This window comes from Panulirus ornatus, chromosome 43, assembly GCF_036320965.1.
Source record: "Panulirus ornatus isolate Po-2019 chromosome 43, ASM3632096v1, whole genome shotgun sequence".
NCBI classification, from domain to species: Eukaryota; Metazoa; Arthropoda; class Malacostraca; order Decapoda; family Palinuridae; genus Panulirus; species Panulirus ornatus.
This window is the reverse complement of record NC_092266.1, coordinates 34,620,521-34,645,434: the sequence shown is the minus strand read 5'-3', so window position 1 is coordinate 34,645,434 and position 24,914 is coordinate 34,620,521. Positions and strand designations below refer to the sequence as shown.

The following is a 24,914-nucleotide window of genomic DNA, read 5'->3' as shown; positions in this document are numbered from 1 at the left end:
TAGCCTCACCATGTGAGATGTTATTTTGTGTCTTGACTGCACAGACGTCCTTCTCAAGCTGTAACTGGGGACAGGCCTGGTCGCAGCTTGGGTGGTTGCCATCGCAGTTAACACACATCCTATTAGCCGTTCACTCCTCACCGGTATGACCCTCCTCAGCACATTTCCCTCCCATGTTTAACAGAAAGAGTGCTACACTTTAAGGGGCGGCCAAATTTCTGGCATTTAAAGCAACGTAAGAGATTCAGAACGTAGGGACCAAGTTGAGTGCCAATAGAGATACTTTCCAGTACCCGAGCAGTATCGTCCTCTGACGTATCCATGACATCAGTGCAGTAAATGACTCCCCTGCATGAATTCATGGCAATGGGTATCGAGACCACGTCATGAACATGGAACTTGGTCAACTAAAGTAGTTCCGCCACCTGTTTCGTCAACTTATCAGCAAATCACTACTAACCAGTTTCCTGATCGTTTCAACATGCTCAGACCATCCATCAATAACCTTCCTGATTAGGAATGGATTGAGGGAGGCAAGAGTCGTTACTCCAGTCGAATGGACCAAAACAAAATCATAATTCCTTTTTATGGAGGGTCCGTCACCATTACCTTTTATGGGGGCAGCAGATGGCTTTTCTGGTTCATCCTAAAGGGGCCTAACCCCAAAATCTTGAGTGGCAAACCACGCCAGACATACGTCAATGAAAGCTCAATTTTGCATTAAAAAAAAACCTTATAAAAAGATATTGATGAACAATAACTTTCAAAAAAAAATTCCAAACAAAGCAAGGTAGCGACAACGCAGGGAGGAATGGCTACAACCTAGCTCTGAAAGAACGGCAACAGCTCCGTACAGGTCAGTAGCAGGTACAAGACTGTGGTCGGCACAGATACGATTGGATATTGCCTTGCGCAATGTCACTGCGCATGTAGTTATGCCTACCTCCGTTAGGGAGCAGTGGTGGCTTGCCTGACTGGCGTTTCTCAATATGTTTATCCTGACCCCCCCCCAGCCCTGAGCATACGGACTAATAGCATAGTATTGCATTAAGTTTTGGAAACACTTCACCCCTATAAAGACTGCCCTACAGTTAGAAGACGATGAACGTACAAGGCTACCAGAAGCAGCACTTTATACATACTTAACACTAATAAACATACCAAATTTATATATATATATATATATATATATATATATATATATATATATATATATATATATATATATATATATATATATATGTGTGTGTGTGTGTGAATAATCCAAAGAAAGCAGTGAAGGTTAATGGCAGACAGGAGGGCTGAAAGAAGAGAGTTGATCATGGCATTGTTGATCATAGTTGATCAAAGTTGATCATAGCTAGAAGCTGTGTAATCCTTCCTCAGTATTTGTACGCGGAATAAAAGTTCGAGGAAGCCCACTTGTCCAGAAAAATGCACAGAAACATTGCCATAGCGATAAATAAAGTCTGACTTACCGAAAAGACGAGTAGACACAACGATACCAGGCAACACAGACTTGAAATACAGAGCGTAAGAACACGTCCACCTTGGAAGACGAGACATATAAGACTACAAATGGCGACCGTTCTTAAGAGAAACAGATACAAAGAAGCGCAATTAAAAGATTTTGTCAAACTAATCTTTGTGATGCTTATAGTAACGCCATCTGAAAAAGCGATTAAGAATTATTAAAAAACTGGAAATATATACCTTAACCAACAGACAAAACGGGAAACTTAAAGATAATTCTTAGGTATTCAAATCCATAATTTCTGCAGGGAATAAATAAAGTCCTTTGTTCTACTTTGTGTTGTATAATTGTTATGCTTTGCTTTAGCAACGGAAAACTTATAATCTTGAGATTTTGTTAAATGACAAGTTTCATCATGGTTCAAGAACCGCATATTTATCTTCATTTTCGTTTTACTGGTGTTAATATAAATTGATATTTAAAAATATGTCCTGAGCCTATCTTCTGTTTGTGCTGGTAATTTATCGTAATTTCGATTTCCCTAGCAATCTTACATTTCACTTTGTTTCTAAATATTGTGATAAAAGTAAACAAATGATCTTGTGATATTTATTTGGCGCAATACAATATTGATAGATATATATCAGAACATATTTTGTTGTCATCTTATGGTAGACTGTATGTACATGCATAAACGTATGCATGCAGTAATACAAAGTACAATACCAAAGGCTAACAGTCTGACATACATGCATATTGGCATTCACATGCAAACACAAGCAGTCGTATATCTAACATATAGTAGTCTTTAAAGAATTTAATGGTGTATTGCACATGGATGTAAAACAGCAAGTCTTACTAATCAAAATAATTCTTTCAATGCTTAACAACCTGATATGCAAGAGTATTACTATCTACATGGAAATATATTCAGTCATACTCGTTGAAAATGAAAACACAGGCAGTAATAAGCAGAGTCAGTTAATATTTTATTAGCATCTTATTTACTGATGTAAAGGACTATACATACAAACACGCAAGCAACGATGAAACAAAAGAAGACATGTAACCGATAGTATAAAGCACAAATTGAAGTAAACACAGATTAATCATATACTGTCTGCCCGGCAGTTAAGTGAATAAATATAATTTCCAAATACAACACCTATTAATAACTTATGAAACGGTGACAAAATTGATATTGAAATAATTCAAATAAGACCCACATGCCACTGCTTGTAAATATAACTTACGATTTTAAATAGTTAAACACATGGAATTTTATTTGTGTGAGAAATGCATATTTTGTCTATGTAATAAGCGATCTTTTTACATTTCCTATAACATTTTAGTTTGTATTTCTGTAAAATGTTCAAGAATGTATTTCTTTTCTATATCATGTAATATCCTCATTCTAATGAGTATCCCTCTCATAAGCACTGTTTCAATATCGTATTGAAATATTTGCTTCCAGTTCCTTTCATATGATTTATTTCCGCTTTTTTGGTACAGTAAGTCTACAAAAGCAATGTTTACCTATATCTATAGATATTTGTGGTATATGTATACAATTATACATAGTGTCATTATCCTCTGTGGATGAAAGTAGATCTTATCTATTTTAGATGCCTCCACGCCACTCTATTAGCCTTTGGAATCCCCAAAAGGGACTTTAAAGTAAACCTTCACTTTGTCTCTTTCCCTTTGGATGCCGCTATGTCATTGTAATGGCCTTTGGTGCCGCCAAAAAGGATTTGAATTAAGCCTTCAATTTCTCTCATTATTTTTGGATGCCGTCGTGCCGCTGTATCGGCCTTTGACACCCTAAAAGGGGCTTCAAAGTAAACCCTCAGTTTGTCTCTCTCCCTCCGGATTCCACTATGGCCCTTTAATGGACTTTGGCGCCGCCAAAGGGGCTTTAGAATAGACCCTCAATTTCCCTCTTATTTTTGGATGCCGCCACGCCACTCTATTTGCCTTTGGCACCCCCAAAGAGGCTTTAAAGTAAACCTTCAATTTGTCTGTTTCCCTCTGGATGCCGCTGTGCCCCTGCAATGGTCTTTGGCGTAGCCAAAGGGAATTTAGATTAAGCTTTCCATTTTCCTCTTTAATCTTGGATGCCGCCACGCCAAATGGGCTTTAAAGTAAACTTTCTATTAGTTTCTTTCCCTTTTGACGCCGCTATGCCCCTTTAATGGCCTTTGGCGCCGCCAAAGGGAATTTACATTAAATCTTCAATTTCCCTCTTATTTTTGGATGCCGTTACGCCACTCTATCGGTCTTTGCCACTCCCAAAGGGGCTTTGAAATAAACCTTCAATTTGTCTCTTTCCCTTTGGATGCCTCTATGCCCCTGTAATGGCCTTTGGCGCCGGCAAAGGGGATATAAATAAAACCTTCAATTTCCCTCTTTATTTTTGGATGCCATTACACCACTCTATTGGTATTTGCCAAAGGGGCTTTAGTGTAAACTTCATCCAAACATAGAGAAATTGGAGGTTTGATCTAAATCCCCTTTGGCAGCGCCAAAGGTCATCACAGGGGCATTGTGGCAAATTGAAAGCGACAAATTCAAGGTTTACTTTAAAGCCCCTTTGGGGATGCCAATGGCCAATAGAGTGGCGTGGAGGCATCCAAAAATAATGATGGAAATTGAAGGTTTCATTTAAATCCACTTTGGCAGTGCCAAAGGCCATTACAGGGGAATAGCGGCATCCAGAAGGAAAGAAACAAATTGAAAGTTTACTTAAAAGCCGCTTTGATTGTCCCAAAGGCCATTAAATTGGCATGGCGGCATTGAAAAATAGAGGGAAATTGAAGGTTTAATTTGAATCACCTTTTGGCAGCAACAAAGGCCATTACAGGGGCACAGTGGCATCCAAAAGGAAAGAAACAAATTCAAGGTTTACTTTGAGTTTACTTAAAATCCCCTTGGGGGATGCCAAAGGCCAATCGAATGGAAAGGCGGCATCCATAAATAGAGATAAATTAAATATCTAATTTAAATCCCCTTTGGCGGCGCCAAAGGCTATTAAAGGGGATTAGCGACATCCAAGGGGAAAGAGACAAATTCAATTTCTACTTTAAAGCCTCTTTGGGGGTGCCAAAGTCTAATAGAGTAGGAGCATCCAAAGTAGAGGGGAGCATCCAAAAATAAAGGGAGAAACTGAAGGTCTAATTCAAATCCACTTTGGTGATGCCAAAGGCCATTACAGGGGCATAGCAGCATCCAAAGGCAAACAGACAAATGGAAGGTTTACTTTAATGCCCCTTTGGAGGTGCCAAGGGCCAATAGAGTGGCATGGAGGCATCCAAAAATATAGAGGAAAATTGAAGGTTTTATGTAAATTCACTTTGGTGGCACCAAACGCCATTACAGGGGAATAGCGGCATCTAAAGGGAAAGAGACAAATTGAAAATCTAATCAAAGGAAACTTTCGGGGTGCCAAAGACCAATAGAGTGGCATGGCGGTATCAAAAAATAAAAAGAGAAATTGAAGGGTTAATTTAAGACCCCTTTGGCGGCACCAAAGGCCATTACAGGGGCATAGCGGCATCCAAAAGCAAAGAGACAAATGGAAGGTTTACTTTAATGCTCCTTTGGGGATGCCAAGGGCCAATAGAGTGGCTTGAAGGCATCCAAAAATTATAGAGGGAAATTGGAGGTTTAATCTAAATCCCCTTTTGCGTCGCCAAAGGCCATTACAGAGGAATAGCGGCACCCAAAGGGAAAGAAACATATTGAAAGTTTACTTTAAAGGCCCTTTAGGGATGCCAAAGTTCAATAGACTGGCATGGTGGCATCCAAAAATAAAAAGAGAAATTAAAGGTTTAATGTAAATCCCCTTTGGTGGCGCCAAAGGCAATTACAGGGGCATAATGGCATCCAAAGGTAAAGAGACAAATGGAATGTTTACTTTATTGCCCCTTTCAGGTGCCAAAGGCCAATAGAGTGGCATGGAGGCATCCAAAAATATAGAGGGAAATTGAAGGTTTTATTCAAATCATCTTTACCGGCGCCAAACACCATTACAGGGAAATAGCGGCATCTAAAGGGAATGAAACAAATTGAAAGTTTACTTAAAAGACCCTTTGGGGATGCCAAAGTCCAATAGACTGGCATGGCGGCATCCAAATATGAAAAGAGAAATCAAAGGTTTAATTTAAATCCCCTTTGGTGGTGCCAAAGGCAATTGAAGGGGCATAGCGACATCCAAAGGTAGACAAATGGAAGGTTTACTTTAATGCTCCTTTGCGGTGCCAAAGGCCAATAAAGTGGCATGGAAGCATCCAAAAATATAGAGGGAAATTGTAGGTTTTATTCAAATCCCCTTGCCGGCCCCAAACACCATCACAGGGAAATAGCAGCATCTAAAGGGAATGAAGCAAATTGAAAGTTTACTTAAAAGACCCTTTGGGGGTACCAAAGTCAAATAGAGTGGCATGGTGGCATCCAAAAATAAAAAGAGAAATTAAAGGTTTAATTCAAATCCCCTTTGGCGGCGCCAAACACAATTACAGGGGCAAAATGGCATCCAAAGGTAAAGAGAAAAATGAAGGTTAACTTTAATGCCCCTTTGGAGTGCCAAAGGCCAATAGAGTGGCATGGAGGCATCCAAAAATAGAGAAATTGAAGGTTTTATTCAAATCCCCTTTGGCGGAGCCAAACACCATTACAGGGAAATAGAGGCATCTAAATAGAATGAGACAAATTGAAAGTTTACTTAAAAGACCCTTTAGGGATGCCAAAGTCCAATACAGTGGCATGACGGCATCCAAAAATAAAAAGAGAAATTGAAGGTTTAATTGAAATCCCCTTTGGCAGCGCCAAAGGCCATTACATGGGCATAGCGACACTGAAAGTTAGAGACAAATGGAAGGTTTACTTTAATGCCCCTTTGGGAATGCCAAAGGCCAAGAGAGCAGCTTGAAGGCACCCGAAATTATAGAAGAAAATTGAAGGTTTAATTCAAATCACCTTCGGCGTCGCCAAAGGCCATTACAGGGGAATTACAGCGGTATCCAAAGGGAAAAAGACAAATTGAAAGTTTACTTAAAAGACCCTTTGGGGGTGCCAAAGTCCAATAGAGTGGCATGGCGGCATCCAAAAATAAAAAGAGAAATTAAAGTTTAATCTAAGTCCCCTATAGTGGCACCAAAGGCAATTACAGGGGCATAGCAGCATCCAAAAGCAAAGTCACAAATGGAAGGTTTACTTTAATGCCCCTTTGGGAATGCCAAGGGCCAATAGAGTGTCGTGGAGGCATCGAAGAATAGAGAAAGAAATTGAAGGTTTTATTCAGATGCCCTTTGGCGGTGCCAAACACTATTACAGGGGAATAGCAGCATCTAAATTGGAAGAGACAAATTGAAAGTTTACTTAAAAGACCCTTTCGGATCGCCAAAGTCCAATAGTGTGGCATGGCGGCATCCGAAAATATAAAGAAAAATTGAAGGCTTGATTTAAATCCCCTTTGGTGGCGCCAAAGGCCATTACAGGGGCATAACGGCATCCAAAGGCAAAGAAACAAATGGAAACTTTAGTTTAATGCCCTTTTGGGGGAGGGGTGCCAAAGGCCAATAGATGGGCTTGAAGGCATCCAAAAATATAGAGGGAAATATAAGGTTTAATTTAAATTCCCTTTGGCGTCGCCAAAGGCCATTACAGGAGAACAGCAGCGTTCAAAGGGAAAGAGACAAATTGAAAGTGTACTGAAAAGACCCTTTGGGGGTTCCAAAGACCAACAGAGTGGCATGGCAGCATCCAAAAATGAAAAGAGAAATTAAAGGTATGATTTAAATATCCTTTGGTGGTACCAAAGGCAATTACAGGGGAATAGCGGCATCCAGGGGCAAAGAGATAAATGGAAGCTTTACTTTAATGCCCCTTTGGGGTTCCCAAAGGCCAATAGAGTTGCATGGAGGCATCCAAAAATATAGAAGGAAATTGAAGGTTTAATTTAAGTCCCCTTTGGCATCGCCAAAGACCATTACAGGAGAATATCAGCAACTAAAGGGAAAGAGACAAATTGAAAGTTTACTCGAAAGACCCTTTGGGGGTCCCAAAGTCCAATGGAGTGGCATGGTGGCATCCAAAAATAGAAAGAAAAATTAAAGGTTAAATTTAAATCCCCTTTGGCGGTGCCAAAGGAAATTGCAAGGGCATAGCGGACCAAAGGCAAAGACAAAAATGGAATGTTTACTTTAATGCCTTTTTGGGGTGCCAAAGGCCAATAGAGTGGCATGGCGGCATCCAAAAATATAAAGTAAAAATGTATGTTTTATTTAGAGCCCCTTTGGCGGCGCCAAAGACCATTATAGGGGCATAGTGGCATCTAAAGGGAAAGAGAAAATTGAAAGTTTACTTAAAAGACCCTTTGGGGGTGCCAAAGTCCATTAGAGTGGCATGGCAGCATCCAAAAATAAAGAGAAATTCAAGGTTTAATTTAAATCTCCTTTGGCAGCACCAAAGGCCATTACAGGTGTATAGCGGCATCCAAAGGCAAAGCGACAAAAGGAAGGCTTTCTTTAATGCCTCTTTGGGGATGCCAAAGGCCAATAGAGTGGCTTGAAGAAATTAAAAAATACAAAGGGAAATTGAAGGTTAAATTCAAATCCCCTTTGGCGTCGCCATAGGCCATTACAGAGGAATTGCCAAATCTAAAGGGAAAGAGACAAATTGAAAGTTCACGGAAAAGACCCTTTCGGGGTGCTAAAGTCCAATAGAGTGGCAATTACAGGGGAATAACAGCATCGAAAGGCGAAGTGGCAAATGGACGATTGACTTCAATACCCCTTTGGAGGTGCCAAAGGCCAATAGAGTGGCGTGGAGGCATCCAAAAATATAAAGTGAAATTGGAGGTTTTATCTAAATCCCCTTTGGCGGTGCCAAACGCCATTAAAGGGGAAGGGTGGCATCTAAAGGGAAAGAGACAAATTGAAAGTTTACTTAAAAGATCCTTTGGGGATGCCAAAGTCCAATAGAATGGCATGGCGGTAACAGAATATAAAAAGAGAAATTGAAGGTTTAATTCAAATCCCCTATGGCAGCACCAAAGGCCATTACAGGAGCATAGCGGCATCCAAAGGCAAAGAGACAAATTGGTTTACTTTAATGACCCATGGGGGGTGCCAAAGGCATATAGATAGAGTGGCTTGAAGGCATTAAAAAATATAAAAGGAAATTGAAGGATTAATTCAAATCCCTTTTGGCGGTGCCAAACGCCATTACAGGGGAATAGCAGCATCCAAAGTGAAAGAGACAAATTGAAAGGTTACTTAAAAGACCCTTTTGGGTGCCAGAGTCCAATAGAGTGGCATGGCATCAACGATAAATAAAGAGAAATTAAAGGTTTAATTCAAATCCCCTTTGTAGGCGCTAAAGGCAATTACAGGGGCATAGCGGCATCCAAAGGCAGAGACAAATGGAAGCTTTACTTTAATGCCCTTTGGGGGTGCCAAAGGCCAATAGAGTGGCGTGGAGGCATCCAAAACTAAAGAGGAAAAGTGAAGGTTTTATTCAAATCCCCTTTGGCGGTGCCAAACACCATTACAGGGACATAACAGTGACTACAGGGAAAGAGACAATTTGAAAGTTTACTTAAAAGACCCTTGGGGGGTGCTAAAGTCCAATAGAGTGGCATGGCCGCATCCAAAAATAAAAAGAGAAATTAAAGCTTTGATTTAAATCCCCTTTATCAGCACAATTACAGGGGCATAGTGACATCCAAAGGCAAAGAGACAAATGGAAGGTTTACTTTAATGCCCCTTTGGAGTGCCAAAGGCCAACAGAGTGGCGTGGAGGCATCCAAAAATATAGAGGGAATTTGAAAGTTTTATTCAAATCCCCTTTGGGAGCACCAAACGCCATTACAGGGGAATAGCAGCATCCAAAGGGAAAGAAACAAATTGAAATTTTACTTAAAAGACCCTTTGGGGGTGCCAAATTCCAAGTCATGGCAGCAACGATAAATAAAAAAAGAAATTAAAGGATTCATCTAAATCCTCTTTGGTGGCACCAAAGGCCATTACAGGGTCATAGAGGCATCCAAAGGAAAAGAAACAAATGGAAGGTTTACTTTCATGCCCCTTTGGGGCTGCCAAAGGCCAATAGAAAGGATTGAATGCATCCAGAATTATAGAGGGAAATTGAAGGTTTACTTTAAATCCCCTTAGGCATCGCCAAAGGGTATTACAGGTGAATAGCGGCATCTAAAGGGAAAGAGACAAATTGAAAGTTTACTTAAAGGACCCTTTACGGATGCCAAAGTCCAATAGAGTGGCATGGCAGCATCCAAAAATAAAGACAAATTGAAGGTTTAATTCAAATCCCCTTTGGCGGCACCAAAGGCCATTACAGGAGCATAGCGGCATCCAAAGGCCCCTTTAGGGAGCCAAAGGCCAATAGAGTGGTGTGGAGGCATCCAAAAATATAGAGGGAAAGTGAAGATCTTATTTAAATCCCCTTTGGCGGCGCCAAACGCCATTACAGGAGAATAACGCCATCTAAAGGGAAAGAGACAAATTGAAAGTTTTCTTAAAAGACCCTTTGGAGGTGCCAAAGTCCAATAGAATGGCATGGCGGCATCCAAAAATATAAAGAAAAATTAAAGGTTTAATTTAAATCCCTTTTGGTGGCGCCAAAGGCCATTACAGGGCCATAGCGGTATCCAAAGGCAAACAGGTAAATGGAAGGATTACTTTAATATCTCTTTGGGAATGCCAAAGGCCAACAGAGTGGCTTGAAGGCATCCAAAATTACAGAGGGAAATTGAAGTTTTAATATAATCCCCTTTGACTTCACCAAAGGCCATTACAGGGTAATAACGGCATCTAAAGGGAAAGAGACAAATTGAAAGTTTACTAAAAAGAACCTTAGGGGGTCCCAAAATCCAACAGAGTGGCATGATGACATCCAAAAGTAAAAACAGAAGTCAGAAGTTTAACTTAAGTCCTCTTTGGTGGCGCCAAAAGATATCACAGGGGCATAGGGGTATCCAAAGGGAAAGAGACAAATGGAAGGTTTACTTTAATGCCCCTTTGGGGGCTCCCAAAGGTGAATAGAGTGGGGTGGAGGCATCCAAAAATATGAGGGAAACTGAAAGTTTTATCAAAATCCCCTTTGGTGGCCCCAAACACCATTACAGGGGAATAGCATCATCTTATGGGAAAGATAAATTAAAAGTTTACTTGAAATACCCTTTGGGGGTGCCAAATACTTAATAGAGTGGCATGGTAGCATCCAAATATGAAAAGAGAAATTGAAGGTTTAATTGTAATCCCCTTTGGCGGCGCCAAACGCCATTACAGGGGAAGAGCGGCATCCAAAGTCATCCCCTTTGAGGATGCCAATGGCATATAGAGTGGCATGGAGGGAAATTGTATATTTAATCTAAATCCCCTTTGGTGTCGCCAAAAGCCATTACAGGGGAGTAGCGGTATCTAAATGGAATGAAACAAATTGAAAACTTACTTAAAAGACCCTTTGAGGGTGCCAAAGTCCAATAAAGTGGCATGGAGGCATCCAAAAATATAAAGAGAAATTAAAGGTTTAATTGAAATCCCCTTTCGTGGCAGCAAACCCAATTACAAGTGCATATCGGTATCCACAGGCAAAGATACAAATGGAAAGTTTACTTAAATGCCCCTTTGGGGTTGCCAAAGGCCAATAGAGTGGTTTGAAGGCATCCAAAAATATAGAGTGAAATTGAAGGTTTAATTCAAATCCCCTTTGTTGGCGCCAAAGGCCATTACAGGGGAATAGCAGCATCCAAAGCCATAGGCAAATTGAGAGTTTACTTAAAAGACCCTTTGGGGGTGCCAAAGTTCAATAGAGTGCCATGGTGGCATCAAAATAAAAATAGAAATAAGAGGTTTAATTCAAATCCCCTTTGGCAGAGCCAAAGGCAATTACAGGGTCATAGCGGCATCCTAAGGTAAAGAGACAAATGGAAGGTTTACTTTCATGCCCCTTTCGGTATGCCATGGCTTGAAGGCATCCAAAATATAGAGGGTAAATTGATGGTTTAATTTCAATACCCTTTGGTGTCGCCAAAGGCCATGACAGGGGAATAGTGGCATCCAAAGGGAAAGAGACAAATTGAAAGTTTACTTAAAAGATCCTTTGGGGGTGCAAAGTCCAATAGAGTGTCATGGCGGCTTCCAAAAATAAAAAAGAGAAATTAAAGGTTTAATTTAAGTCCCCTTTGGCAGCGCCAAAGGCAGTTACAGGGGCACAGAGGCATCCAAAGGCAAACACACAAATGAAAGGTTTACTTTAATGATCCTTTGGGGATGCCAAAGGCAAACAGAGTGGTGTAAAGGCATCCAAAGATATAGAGGGAAATTGAAAGTTTTATCTAAATACCCTTTGGCGTCGCCAAATGCCATTCCAGGGAAATAGCGGCATCTAAAGGGAAAGAGACAAATCAAAGTTTACTTAAAAAACCCTTTGGGGGTGCCAAAGTCCAATAGAGTGCTATGGCGGCATCCAAATATGAAAAGAGAAATTGAAGGTTTAATTTAAATCCCCTTTGGTGGTGCCAAAGGCCATTACTGGGCCATAGTGGCATCCAAAGGCAAAGAGACAAATGGAAGACTTTAATGCCCCTTTGGGGATGCTAAAGGCCAATAGAGTGGCATGGAGCCATCCAAATATATAGAGAGAAATTGAAGGTTTTAATAAGATCCCATTTAGCGGCGCCAAATGCCATTACAGATGAATAGTGGCATCTAAAGGGAAAGATACAAATTAAAAGTTTACATAAAAGACCCTTTGAGGGTACCAAAGTCATATAGAGTGGCATGGCAGCTTCCCCCACCAAAAAAAATTAAAAATTAAAGGTTTAAATCAAATCCCCTTTGGCAGCGCCAAAGGCAGTTACAGGAGCATAAAGGCATCCAAAGACATACAAACAAATGAAAGGTTTACTTTAATGCCCCTTTGAGGATGCCAAAGGCAAATAGAGTGGCGTGGATGCATCCAAAATTATAGAGGGAAATTAAATGTTTTATTAAATACCCTTTGGCGGTGCCAAACGCCATTACAGGGAAATAGCGGCATCTAAAGGAAAAGAGACAAATCAAATTTTACTTAAAAGACACATTGGGGGTCCCAAATTCAAATACTGTGTCATGGCGGCATCCAAATATGAAAAGAAAAATTGAAGGTTTAATTCATATCCCCATTGGCAGCGCCAAAGGCCATTACAGGGCCATAGCGGCATCCAAAGGCAAAGAGACAAATGGTAGGTTTACTTAAAAGACCCTTTGGGGGTACCAAAATCTAATAGAGTGGTTTGGTGCCATCGAAAATTAAAAAGAGAAATTAAAGGTTTAATTTAAATCCCCTTTGGCGGCACCAAACAATATTACAGGGCATAGCGATATCCAAAGGCAAAGAGACAAAGGGAAGTTTACCTTAATGCCCCTTTGGGGGTTCCCAAAGCCAAATAGAGTGGCGTGGAGGCATCTAAAAATATACAGGGAAATTGAAGTTTTATTTGAATCCCCTTTAGCAGCGCCGAACGCCATTACAGGGGAATAGCGGCATCGAAAGGAAAAGAGAAAAATTGAAGGTTTACTTAAAAGACCCGTTGGGGGTGCCGAAGTCCAATAGACTGGCATGGCGGCATCCAAAAATAAAAAGAGAAATTGAAGGTTTAATTCAAATCCCCTTTGGCGGTGCCAAAGGCCATTACAAGGGCATAGCGGCATCCAAAGGAAAAGAGACAAATGGAAGATTCACTTTAATGCCCCTTTGGGGGTGCCAAATGCCAATACAGTGGCTTGAAGGCATCCAAAAATATAGTGGGAAATTGAAGGTTTAATGTAAATCCTCTTTGGCATCACCAAAGACCATTACAGGGGAATAGCAGCATCCAAAGGACAAGAGACAAATTGAAAGTTTACTTTAAAGACCCTTTGTGGGTGCTATTACAGGGGCATGGCAGCATCCAAAGGCAAAGAGACAAATGGAAGATTTACTTTAATGCCCCTTTGGGGGTGCCAAACGCCAATACAGTGGCTTGAAGGCATCCAACAATATAGAGGGAAATTGAAGGTTTAATTTAAATCCCCTTTGGCGTCGCCAAGGCGATTACAGGGGAATAGCGGCATCCAAAGTGAAAGAGATAAATGGAAAGTTTACTTAAAAGACCCTTTGAGGGTGCCAAATTCTAATAGAGTGGCATGGTGGCATCAAATTCTAAAGAGAAGTTATAGGTTAAATTCAAATCCGTTTGGCCGCTCTAAAGTCAATTACAGGGACATAGCGGCATCCAAAGGCAAAGAGTCAAATGAAAGGTTTACTTTAATGCCCCTTTGGGGATGCCAGAGGCTAATAGAGTGGCATGGAGGCATTCAAAATTTGGAGGGAAATTGAAGGTTTTACTTGAATCCCCTTTGGCGGCGCCTAAGGCCATTAAAGGGGCAAGGCAGCATCCAAAGGCAAAGAGACACATGGAAGGTTTACTTTAATGCCCCAATGGAGGTGCTAGAGGCCAAGAGAGTGGTGTGGAGGCATTCAAAATTATAGAGGGAAATTGAAGGTTTAATTCAAATCCCCTTTGGTGGCACCAAATGCCAATACAGGGGAATAATGGCATCCAAAGGGAGAGAGACAAATTAAAAGTTTACTTAAAAGACCCTTTGGGAATGCCAAAGTCCAATAGAGTGGCATGGCGGCATCCAAAAATGAAAAGATGAATTGAAGGTTTAAATTAAATCCCCTTTGGCGATGCCAAAGGCCATTACAGGGACATAGCGGCATCCAAAGGCAAAGAGACAAATGGAAAGTTTACTTTAATGCCCCATTGGGGGTGCCAAATGCTAATACAGTTGCTTGAAGGCATCCAAAATTATAGAGGGAAATTGAAGGTTTAATTAAAATCCCCTTTGGCATTGCCAAATACCATTACAGAGGAATAGCAGCATCCAAAGGAAAAAGACAAATTGAAAATTTGCATAAAAGACCCTTTGAGGGTGCCAAAGTCCAATAGAGTGGCATAGTGGCATCCAAAAATAGAGAAATTAAAGGTTTAATTAAAATCCCCTTTGGCGGTGCCAAACGCAATTACAGGGTTATAGTGGCATCCAAAGGCAAAGAAACAAATGGAATGTTTGCTTTAATGCCCCTTTGGGGTTGCCAAAGGCCAATAGAGTGGCGTGGAGGTATCCAAAAATATAGAGGGAAATTGAAGGTTTTATTTAAATCCCCTTTGGTGGTGCCAAACGCCATTACAGGGAATAGTGGCATCCAAAGGGAAAGAGACAAATAGAAAGTTTACTCAAAACACCCTTTGGGGGTGCCAAAGTCCAAAAGAATGGCATGGCAGCATCCAAAAATAAAAAGAGAAATTGAAGGTTTCATTTAAATCCCTTTTGGCAGTGCAAAAGGCCATTAAAAGGGCATAACAGCATCCAACGGCAAAGAGACAAATGGAAGGTTAATTTAATGCCCCTTTCGGGGTACCAAAGTCCAACAGAGTGGCTTTAAGGAATCCAAAAATATAGAGGGAAATTGAAGATTAAATTTAAATCCCCTCTGGCATCGCCAAAGGCCATTACAGGGGAATAGCGGCATCCAAAAGGAAAGAGACAAATTGGAAGTTTACTTAAAAGACCCTTTGGGGGAGGAAAAGTCCGACAGAGTGGTATGGCAGCATGCAAAAAATAAAAAGAGAAATTGAATTTTTAATCTAAATCCCCTTTGGCGGAAACAAAGGCCATTACAGAGGCATAGCGGCATCCAAAGGCAAAGAGACAAATGGAAGGTTTACTTTCATGCCCTTTTAGGGGTACCAAAGGCCAATAGAGTGGCTTGAAGGCATCCAAAAATATAGAGGGAAATCAAAGGTTTAATCTAAACCCCCTTTGGTGTTGCCAAAGTCCATTACAGGGGAATAGTGGCATCCAAGGGGAAAGAGACAAATTGAAAGTTTACTTAAAAGACCCTTTAGGAGTGCCAAAGCCCAATAGAGGGGCACCAAAGCCCAATAGAGGGGCACAGCGGCATCCAAAAATATAAAGAGAAATCAAAGGTTTAATTTAAATCCCCTTTGGCGGCACCAAAGGCAATTACAGGGGCAGAGTGACATCCAAAGGCAAACAAACAAATGGAAGGTTTAGGTTAATGCCCCTTTGGGATGCCAAAGCCCAAGAGAATGGCTTGAAGGCATCCAAAAATAGAGAGGGAAATTGAAGGTTTGATTTAAATCTCTTTTGGTGGCACCAAAGGCCATTACAGGGGAGTAATGGCATCCAAAGGGAAAGAGACAAATTGAAAGTTTACTTAAGAGACCCTTTTGGGGTGCCAAAGTTCAACAGAGTGGCATGGTGGCATCCAAAAATAAAAAGAGAAATTAAACGTTTAATTCAAATCCCCTTTGGCGGGGCCAAAGGCAATTACAGGGTCATAACGGCATCCAAAGGCAAACAGACAAATGGAAGGTTTACTTTAATGCCCCTTTAGGGATGCCAAAGGCCAATAGAGTGGCATGGAAGCATCCAAAAATATAGAGGGAAATTGAAGGTTTTATTTAAATCCCATTTAGCGGTGCCAGAGGCCAATACAGGGGAATAGCGGCATCCAAAGTGAAAGACACAAATTGAAAGCTTACTTAAAAGACCCGTTGGGGGTGCCAAAGTCCAACAGAGTGGCATGGCCAAATCCAAAATTAAAAAGAGAAATTAAAGGTTTAGTTCAAATCCCCTTTGGTGGCACGAAATGCCATTACAGGGGCATAGCAGCATCCTAAGGCAAAGAGACAAACAGAGTGGCATGGCCAAATCCAAAATTAAAAAGAGAAATTAAAGGTTTAGTTCAAATCCCCTTTGGTGGCACGAAATGCCATTACAGGGGCATAGCAGCATCCTAAGGCAAAGAGACAAATAGAAGGTTTGCTTTATGCCTCTTTGGGGGTGCCAAAGGCCAATAGAGTGGCTTGAAGGCATCCAAAAATATAGAGGGAAATTGAAGGTTTAATTTAAATCCCCTTTGGCATCACCAAAGGCCATTACAGGGGAATAGCGACATCCAAAGGGAAAGATACAAATTGAAAGTCTACTTTAAAGACCCTTAGGGTGTGCCAAAGTCCAATAGAGTGTCATGGCGGCATCCAAAAATAAAGAGAAATTAGAAATTAAAGGTTTAATTCAAATCCCCTTTGGCGGCGCCAAAGACAATTACAGGTGCATAGCGGCATCCAAAGGCAAACAGACAAATGGAAGGTTTACTTTCATGCCACTTTGGGGATGCCAAAGGCCAATAGAGTGGCGTGGAGGCATCCAAAATTATAGAGGGAAATTGAAAGTTTTATCTAAATCCCCTTTGGCAGCGCAAAAAGCCATTACAAGGGATTAGCGGCATCTAAAGGGAAAGAGACAAATCAAAAGTTTACTTAAAAGACCCTTTGGGGTGCCAAAGTCCAATAGAGTGGCATGGCGGCATCCAAATATGAAAAGAGAAATTGAAGGTTTAATTTAAATCCCCTTTGGTGGCGCCAAAGGCCATTACAGGGCCATAGAGTCATCGAAAGGCAAAGAGACAAATGGAAGGTTTACTTTAATGCCCCTTTGGATATGCCAAAGGCCAAAAGAGTGCTGTGGAGGCATCTAAAATATAGAGGGAAATTGAAGGTTTTATTTAAATCCCCTTTGGCGGCGCCAAACGCTATTCCAGGGGAAAAACGGCATCTAATGGGAAAGAGACCAATTGAAAGATTACTTAAAAGACCCTTTGGGGGTGTCAAAGTCCAATAGAATGGCATGGTGGCTTCCAAAAATTTAAAGAGAAATCGAAGGTTTTATTTAAATCCCCTTTGGCGGTGCCAAGGCCATTACAGGGGCATAACGGCATCCAAAGGCAAAGAGTCAAATGGAAGGTTTACTTTAATGCCCCTTTGGGCATGCCAAAGCCCAATAGAGTAGCATGGTGGCATCCAAAATCAAAAAGAGAAATTAAAGGTCTAATCTAAATCCCCTTTGGCGGCGCCAAAGGATATTACAGGGGCATAGTGGTATCCAAAGGCAAAGAGACAAATGGAAAGTTTACTTTAATGCCCCTTTGAGGGTTTCTAAAGGCCAATAGAGTGGCATGGAGGCATCCAAAAGTATGGAGGGAAATTGAAGGTGTTATTTAAATTCCTTTTGGCAGTGCCAAACGCCATTACAGGGGAATAGCGGCATCCAAAGGGAATGAGGCAAAAAGAAATTTTACTTATAAGACCCTCTGGGGGTACCAAAATCCAATAGAATGGCATGGTGGCATCCTAAAATACAAAGAGAAATTAAAGGTTTAATTCAAATCCCCTTTGACGGCGTCAAAGGCAATTACACAGGCATAGCGGCATCGAAAGGCAAACAGACAATTGGAAGGTTTACTTTAATGACCCTTTGGGGTGTGCCAAAGGCCAATAGAGTGGCGTGGAGGCATCCAAAAAATATAGAGGGAAACTGAAGGTTTTATTTTAATCTCCTTTCGCGGCACCAAAAGCCATTACAAGGGAATAGAGGCATCTAAAGGGAAAGAGACATATTGAAAATTTACTTAAAGACTCTCTGAGGGTGCCAAAGTCCAATAGAGTCGCATGGCGGCATCCAAAAGTAAAGACAAATTGAAGGTTTAATTTAAATCCCCTTTGGCAGAACCAAGGGAAATTACAGGGGCATAGCGGCATCCAAAGGCAAAGAAACAAATGGAAGGTATACTTTATGCCCCTTTAAGATTGCCAAAGGCCATTAGAATGGCTTGAAGGCATCCAAAAATATAGAGGGAAATTGAAGGTTTAATCTAAAACCCCTTTGGCATTGCCAAAGGCCATTACAGAGGAATAGCAGCATCCAAAAAGAAAAAGACACTTTGAAAGTATACTTAAAAGACCCTTGGGGGTGCCAAAGTCCAATAGAGTGGTATGGCGGCATCCAAAAATAAAAAGAGAAATTAAAGGTTTAATTTAAATCCCCTTTACCATCGACAAAGGAAATTACAGGGGCATAGCAGCATCCAAAGGCCAAGAGACAAATGGAGGGTTTACTTTAATGCCCCTTTGAGGGTGGTAAAGGCCAATAGAGTGGCATGGAGGTAACCAAAAATATAGAGGGAAATTGAAGGTTTTATTTGAATCCCCTTTAGCATCGCCAAAAGCCATTACAGGGGAATAGCGGCATAAGGGAAAGAGACAAATTGAAAGTCTACTTAAAAGACCCTTTAAGGGTGCCAAAGTCCAGTAGAGTGGCATGGTGGCATCCAAAAATAAAATGAGAAATAGAAGGTTTAATTCAAATCTTTGGCGGCACCAAAGGCCATTGCAGGGGCATAGCGGCATCCAAAGGCAAAGAGACAAATGGAAGGTTTACTTTAATGCACCTGTGAGGATGCCAAAGGCCAATAGAGTGGCTTGAAGGCATCCAAAGATATAGAGGGAAATTGAATGTTTAATGTAAATCCCCTTTGGCATCGCCAAATGCCATTACAGGGGAATAGCGGCATCCAAAGGGGAAGGGATGAATGAATTGAAAGTTTATTTAAAAGACCCTTTGGGGGTGCCAAAGTCCAATAGAGTGGCATAGCGGCATCCAAAAATAAAAAGAGAAATTAAAGGTTTAATTCAAATCCCCTTTGGCAGTGCCAAAGGCAATTACAGGGTCATAGTGACATCCAAAGGCAAAGAGGCAAATGGAAGGTTTAATCTAATGTCCCTCTGAGGGTGCCAAAGGCCGACAGAGTGGCGTGGAGGCATCCAAATATATAGAGAGAAATTGAAGGTTTTTTTTTTTAGATCCCCTTTGGTGGTGCCAAACGCCATTACAGGGGAATAGCGGCATCTAAAGGGGAAGAGACAAATTGAAAGTTTACTTAAAAGACCCTTTAGGGGTGCCAATGTCCAATAGAGTAGCATGGCAGTATCCAAAAATAAAAAGAGAAATTAAAGGTTTAATTCAAATCCCCTTTGGCATCACCAAAGGCAGTTACAGGGGCATAGCAGCATCCAAAAGCAAACAGACAAATGTAAGGTTTACTTTAATGCCCCTTTGGAGATGCCAAAGGCCAACAGAGTGGCATGGAGGCATCCAAAAATGTAGAGGGAAATTTAAGGTTTTATTTAAATCTACTTTGGCAGCGCCAAACGCCATTACAAGGGAATAGCAGCACCTAAAGGGAAAGAAACAAATTAAAAACTTACTTAATAGACCCTTTGCAGGTGTCAAAGTGCAATAGAGTGGCATGGCGGCATCCAAATATGAAACGAGAAATTGAAGGTTTAATTAAAATCCCCTTTGGTGGCACCAAAGGCCATTACAGGAGCATAACTGCATCCACAGGCAAAGAGACAAATGGAAGGTTTACTTTAATGCCCCTTTGAGGATGCCAAACGCCAATACGGTGGCTTGAAGGCATCCAAAAATATGGAGGGAAGTTGAAGGTTTAATTCAAATCCCCTTTGGTGTCGCCAAAGGCCATTACAGGGGAATAACAGCATCCAAAGGGAAAGAGACAAATTTAAAATTTTCTTAAAAGATCCTTTGGGGGTGCCAAAGCCCAAGAGAGTGGCATGGTAGCATCCAAAATCAAAAAGAGAAATTAAAGGTTTAATCTAAATCCCCTTTGGCAGCACCAAAGGATATTACAGGGGCATAGCAATATCCAAAGGCAAAGAGACAAATGGAAGGTTTACTTTAATGCCCCTTTGAGGGTTCCCAAAGGCCAATAGAGTGGCGTGGAGGCATCCATAAATATAGAGGGGAAATTGGAGGTTTTATTCAAATCCCGTTTGGCGGAGCCAAATGCCATTACAGGGGAATAGCGGCATCCAAAGGGAAAGATGCAAATAGAAAGTTTACTTAAAAAACCCTTTGGGGATGCCAAAGTCCAATAGACTGGCATGGCGGCATCGAAAAATAAACGGAAAAATTGAAGGCTTAATTTAAACCGCCTTTGGCAGTGCCAAAGACCATTAAATGGGCATAAAAGCATCCAAAGGCAAAGAGACATATGGAAGGTTTACTTTAATACCCCTTTAGGGTTACCAAAGGCCCATAGAGTGGCATGAAAGCATCCAAAAATATAGAGGAAAATTGAAGGTTTAAAGACCCTTTGGGGTGCCAAAGTCCATTAGCGTGTCATGGCGGCATCCAAAAATAAAAAGAGAAGTTAAAGGTTTAATGTAAATCCCCTTTGGCGGCGCCAAAGGCAGTTACAGGGGCATAGCGGCATCCAAAGGCAGAGACAAATGGAGGGTTTACTACAATGCCACTTTGGGTATGCCAAAAGCCAATAGAGTGGTGTGGAGGCATCCATAAATATAGAAGGAAATTGAAAGTTTTATCGAAATCCCCTTTGGCGGCGCGAAACACCATTACAGGGGAATAGCGGCATCTAAAGGGAAAGAGACAAATTAAAAGTTTACTTAAAAGACCCTTTGGCAGTGCCAAAGTCCAATAGAGTGGCATGGCAGCATCCAAATATGAAAAGAGAAATTGAAGGTTTAATTTACATCCCCTTTGGCGGCACAAAAGGCCATTACAGGGCCATAGAGTCATCAAAAGGCAGAGACAAATGGAAGGTGGACTTTAATGCCCCTTTCGGGATGCCAAAGGCCAAAAGATGCCGTGGAGGCATCCAAAAATATAGAGGGAAATTGAAGGTTTTATTTAAATCCCCTTTGGTGGTGCCAAACACCATTACTGGGGAATAATGGCATCTAAAGGGAAAGAGACCAACTGTCAGTTTACTTAAAAGACCCTTTGGCATGGTGGCTTCCAAAAATTAAAAGAGAAATTGAAGGTTATATTCAAATCCCCTTTGGCGGTGCCAAAGGCCATTACAGGGGCATAACGGCATCCACAGGCAAAGAGACAAATGGAAGGTTTACTTTAATGCCCCTTTGGGGATGCCAAACGCCAATACAGTGACTTGAAGGCATCCAAAAATATAGAGGGAAATTGAAGGTTTAATTCAAATCCCCTTTGGCGTCGCCAAAGGCCATTACAGGGGAATAACGGCATCCAAAGGGAAAGAGACAAATTGAAAGTTTACTTAAAAGACCCTTTGGGAGTGCCAAATCAAAATAGAGTGGCATGGTGGCATCCAAAATTAAAGAGAGAAATTAATGGTTTAATCTAAATCCCCTTTGGCAGCACCAAAGAATATTACACGGGCATAGCGATACCCAAAGGCAAAGAGACAAATGGAAGGTTTACTTTAATGCCCCTTTGAGGGTTCCCAAAAACCAATAGAGTGGCATGGAGGCACCCATAAATATAGAAGGAAATTGAAAGTTTTATTCAACTCCCCTTTTGCGGTGCCAAACACCATTACAGGGGAATAGCGGCATCCAAAGGGAAAGATGCAAATAGAAAGTTTACTTAAAAGACCCTTTGGGGGTGCCAAAATCCAATAGAGAGGCATGGCGGCATACAAAAATAAAAAGAGAAATTGAAGGTTTAATGTAAATCCCCTTTGGCGGTGCCAGAGGCCATTACATGGGCATAACGGCATCCAAAGGCAAAGAGACAAATGGAAGGTTAATTTACTGCCCCTTTGGGAGTACCAAAGGCCCATACAGTGCCTTGAAGTCATCCAGAATTATAGAGGGAAATTGAAGGTTTAATTTAAATCCCCTTTGGCGTCGCCAAACGCCATTACAGGGGAACAGCGGCATCCAAAGGGAAAGAGACAAATTGAATGTTTACTTAAAAGACCCTCTGAGGGTACCAAAGTCCAATAGAATGGCATGGCAGCATCCTAATATAAAAAGAGAAATTAAAGGTTTAATTCAAATCCCCTTTGACGGCGTCAAAGGCAATTACAGAGGCATAGCGGCATCCGTAGGCAAAGAGACAAATGGAAGGTTTACTTCAATGCCCCTTTGAGGTGTGCCAAAGGCCAGCAGAGTGGCATGGAGGCACCCAAAAATATAGAGGGAAACTGAAGGTATTATTTCAATCCCCTTTGGTGGCGCCAAAGCCATTACAGGGGAATAGCGGCATCTAAAGGGAAAGAGACAAATTGAAAGTTTACTTAAAAGACTCTTTAAGGGTGCCAAAGTCCAATAGAGTGGCATGGAGGCATCAAAAAATAAAAAGAGAAAAGGATGGTTTAACTCCCCTTTGGTGGAACCAAAGGCCATTACAGGGGCATAGCGGCCCCTTTGGTGGAACCAAAAGCCATTACAGGGGCATAGCGGCATCTAAAGGCAAAGAGACGAATAGATGGTTTACTCTAATGCCCCTTTAGGATTGCCAAAGGCCATTAGAATGGCTTGAAGGCTTCCAAAAATATAGAGGGAAATTGAAGGTTTAATCTAAAACCCCTTTGGCGTTGCCAAAGGCCATTACAAGGGAATAGCAGCATCCAAAGGGAAAAAGAAACTTTGAAAGTTTACTTAAAAGACCCTTTGGGGGTGCCAAAGTCCAATAGAGTGGTATGGCGGCATCCATAAATAGAGAAATTAAAGGTTTAATTTAAATCCCCTTTAGTGGTGCTAAAGGAAATTACAGGGGCATAGCTGCATCCAAAGGCAAAAAGACAAATGGAGGGTTTACTTTAATGCCCCTTTGAGGGTGGTAAAGGCCAATAGAGTGGCGTGGAGGCATCCAAAAATATAGAGGGAAATTGAAGGTTTTATTTAAATCCCCTTTGGCGTCACCAAATGCCATTACAGGGGAATAGCAGCATCCAAAGGGAAAGGGATAAATTGAAAGTTTACTTAAAAGACTCTTTAAGGGTGCCAAAGTCCAATAGAGTGGCATGGCGGCATCCAAAAATAAAAAGAGATATTGAAGGTTTAATCTAAATCTCCTTTGGCGGCACCAAAAGCCATTGCAGGGGCATAGCGGCATCTAAAGCCAAAGGGACAAATGGAAGGTTTACTTTAATGACCCTATGGGGGTGCCAAAAGGCCAATAGAGTGACTTGAAGATATCCAAAAATATAGAGGGAAATTGAAGGTTTAATGTAAATCGACTTTGGCATCGCCAAACGCCATTACAGGGAAATAGCGGCATCCAAAGGGAAAGGGATAAATTGAAAGTTTACTTAAAAGACAAATTGGGGGTGCTAAAGTCCAATAGAGTGGCATAGCAGCATCCAAAAATAAAGAGAAATTAAAGGTTTAATTTAAATCCTCTTTGCCGGTGCCAAAGGCAATTACAGGGGCATAGTGACATCCAAAGGCAAAGAGACAAATGGAAGGTTTAATCTAATGTCCCTTTGAGAGTGCCAAAGGCCAATAGAGTGGTGTGGAGGTTTTATTTAGATCCCCTTTGGCGGCGCCAAATGCCATTACAGGGGAATAGCGGCATCTAAAGGGAAAGAGACAAATTGAAAGTTTACTTAAAAGACCCTTTGGAGGTGGCAAAGTCCAATAGAGTGGCATGGCGGCATCCAAAAATAAAAAGAGAAATGAAAGGTTTAATCTAAATCCCCTTTGGCAGCACCAAAGGCAGTTACAGGGGCATAGCGGCACCCAATGGCAAACAGACAAATGGAACACTTACTTTAATGCCTCTTTGGAGATGCCAAAGGCCAATAGAGTGGTGTGGAGGCATCCAAAAATATAGAAGGAAATTGAAAGTTTTAATTAAATACACTTTGGCAGTGCCAAACGCCATTACAAGCAGCATCTAAAGAGAAAGAAACAAAATAAAAATTTACTTAATAGACCCTTTGGGGGTGACAAAGTCCAATAGAGTGGCATGGTGGCATCCAAATATAAAAAGAGAAATTGAAGGTTTAATCTAAATCCCCTTCGGTGGCACCAAACACCATTACAGGGGCATAGCGGCATCCAAAGGCAAAGAGACAAATGGAAGGTTTACTTTAATGCCCCTTTGGGATGCCTAAGGCCATAAGAGTGGCATGGAGGCATCCAAAAATATAGAGGGAAATTGAAGGTATAATTCAAATTCCCTTTGGCATCACCAAAGGCCATTACAGGGGAATAGTGCCACCCAAAGTGAAAGAGACAAATTAGGTATTATTTAAAAGACCTATCTTGTGGGTGACAAAGGTCAATAAAAAGTGGATTGGCTGATATCCCAAGAAAAAGAGAAATTAAAGGTACATAATCCCCTTTTGGTTGGTGGAAGTATACAGGGGTAAGGGTAATTCTACATTGTGGGTAAAACTGAACGGAATGGCAAAAGAGGTTTACTGATGCAACGTATGGGAGTCAAGGATATAAGATCTAAAGGCATAAAATTGGGGAAATGAGTGAGTTTTCAAGTTTTTGGAGACACATTAAGGCCATTTAAGCGGGAATAATGGGCAGTGAGGGCAATGGGAAGGGACAGAATTGAATGTTATTAAAGGACCTTTGGAGTGGTGCCAAAATAAAAGAGGTGCATGGGTATCGGATTCCAATAAATATAGAAGAGAAGATAAAGGGTTAAACATTTTAATACCTATTTGATAGGCGGTAAAAAAGATTTAGGGGAAATGT

At 41.2% G+C, this 24,914-nt stretch overlaps 1 protein-coding gene and 1 long non-coding RNA gene across 9 annotated transcripts in view; one reads left to right on the top strand and one right to left on the bottom strand.

Annotated features, from left to right (window-relative positions):
• LOC139762553 (uncharacterized) overlaps positions 1 to 24,408 on the bottom strand; it is a 38,810-nt gene extending 14,402 nt beyond the window's left edge. Inside the window, exon 1 of the long non-coding RNA XR_011715740.1 lies at positions 1,479 to 24,408. This is a non-coding gene — a long non-coding RNA (uncharacterized lncRNA). The remainder of the gene's footprint in view (positions 1 to 1,478) is intronic.
• LOC139762555 (uncharacterized) overlaps positions 1 to 24,914 on the top strand; it is a 712,972-nt gene that overhangs the window by 383,688 nt on the left and 304,370 nt on the right. The window lies entirely within an intron of this gene.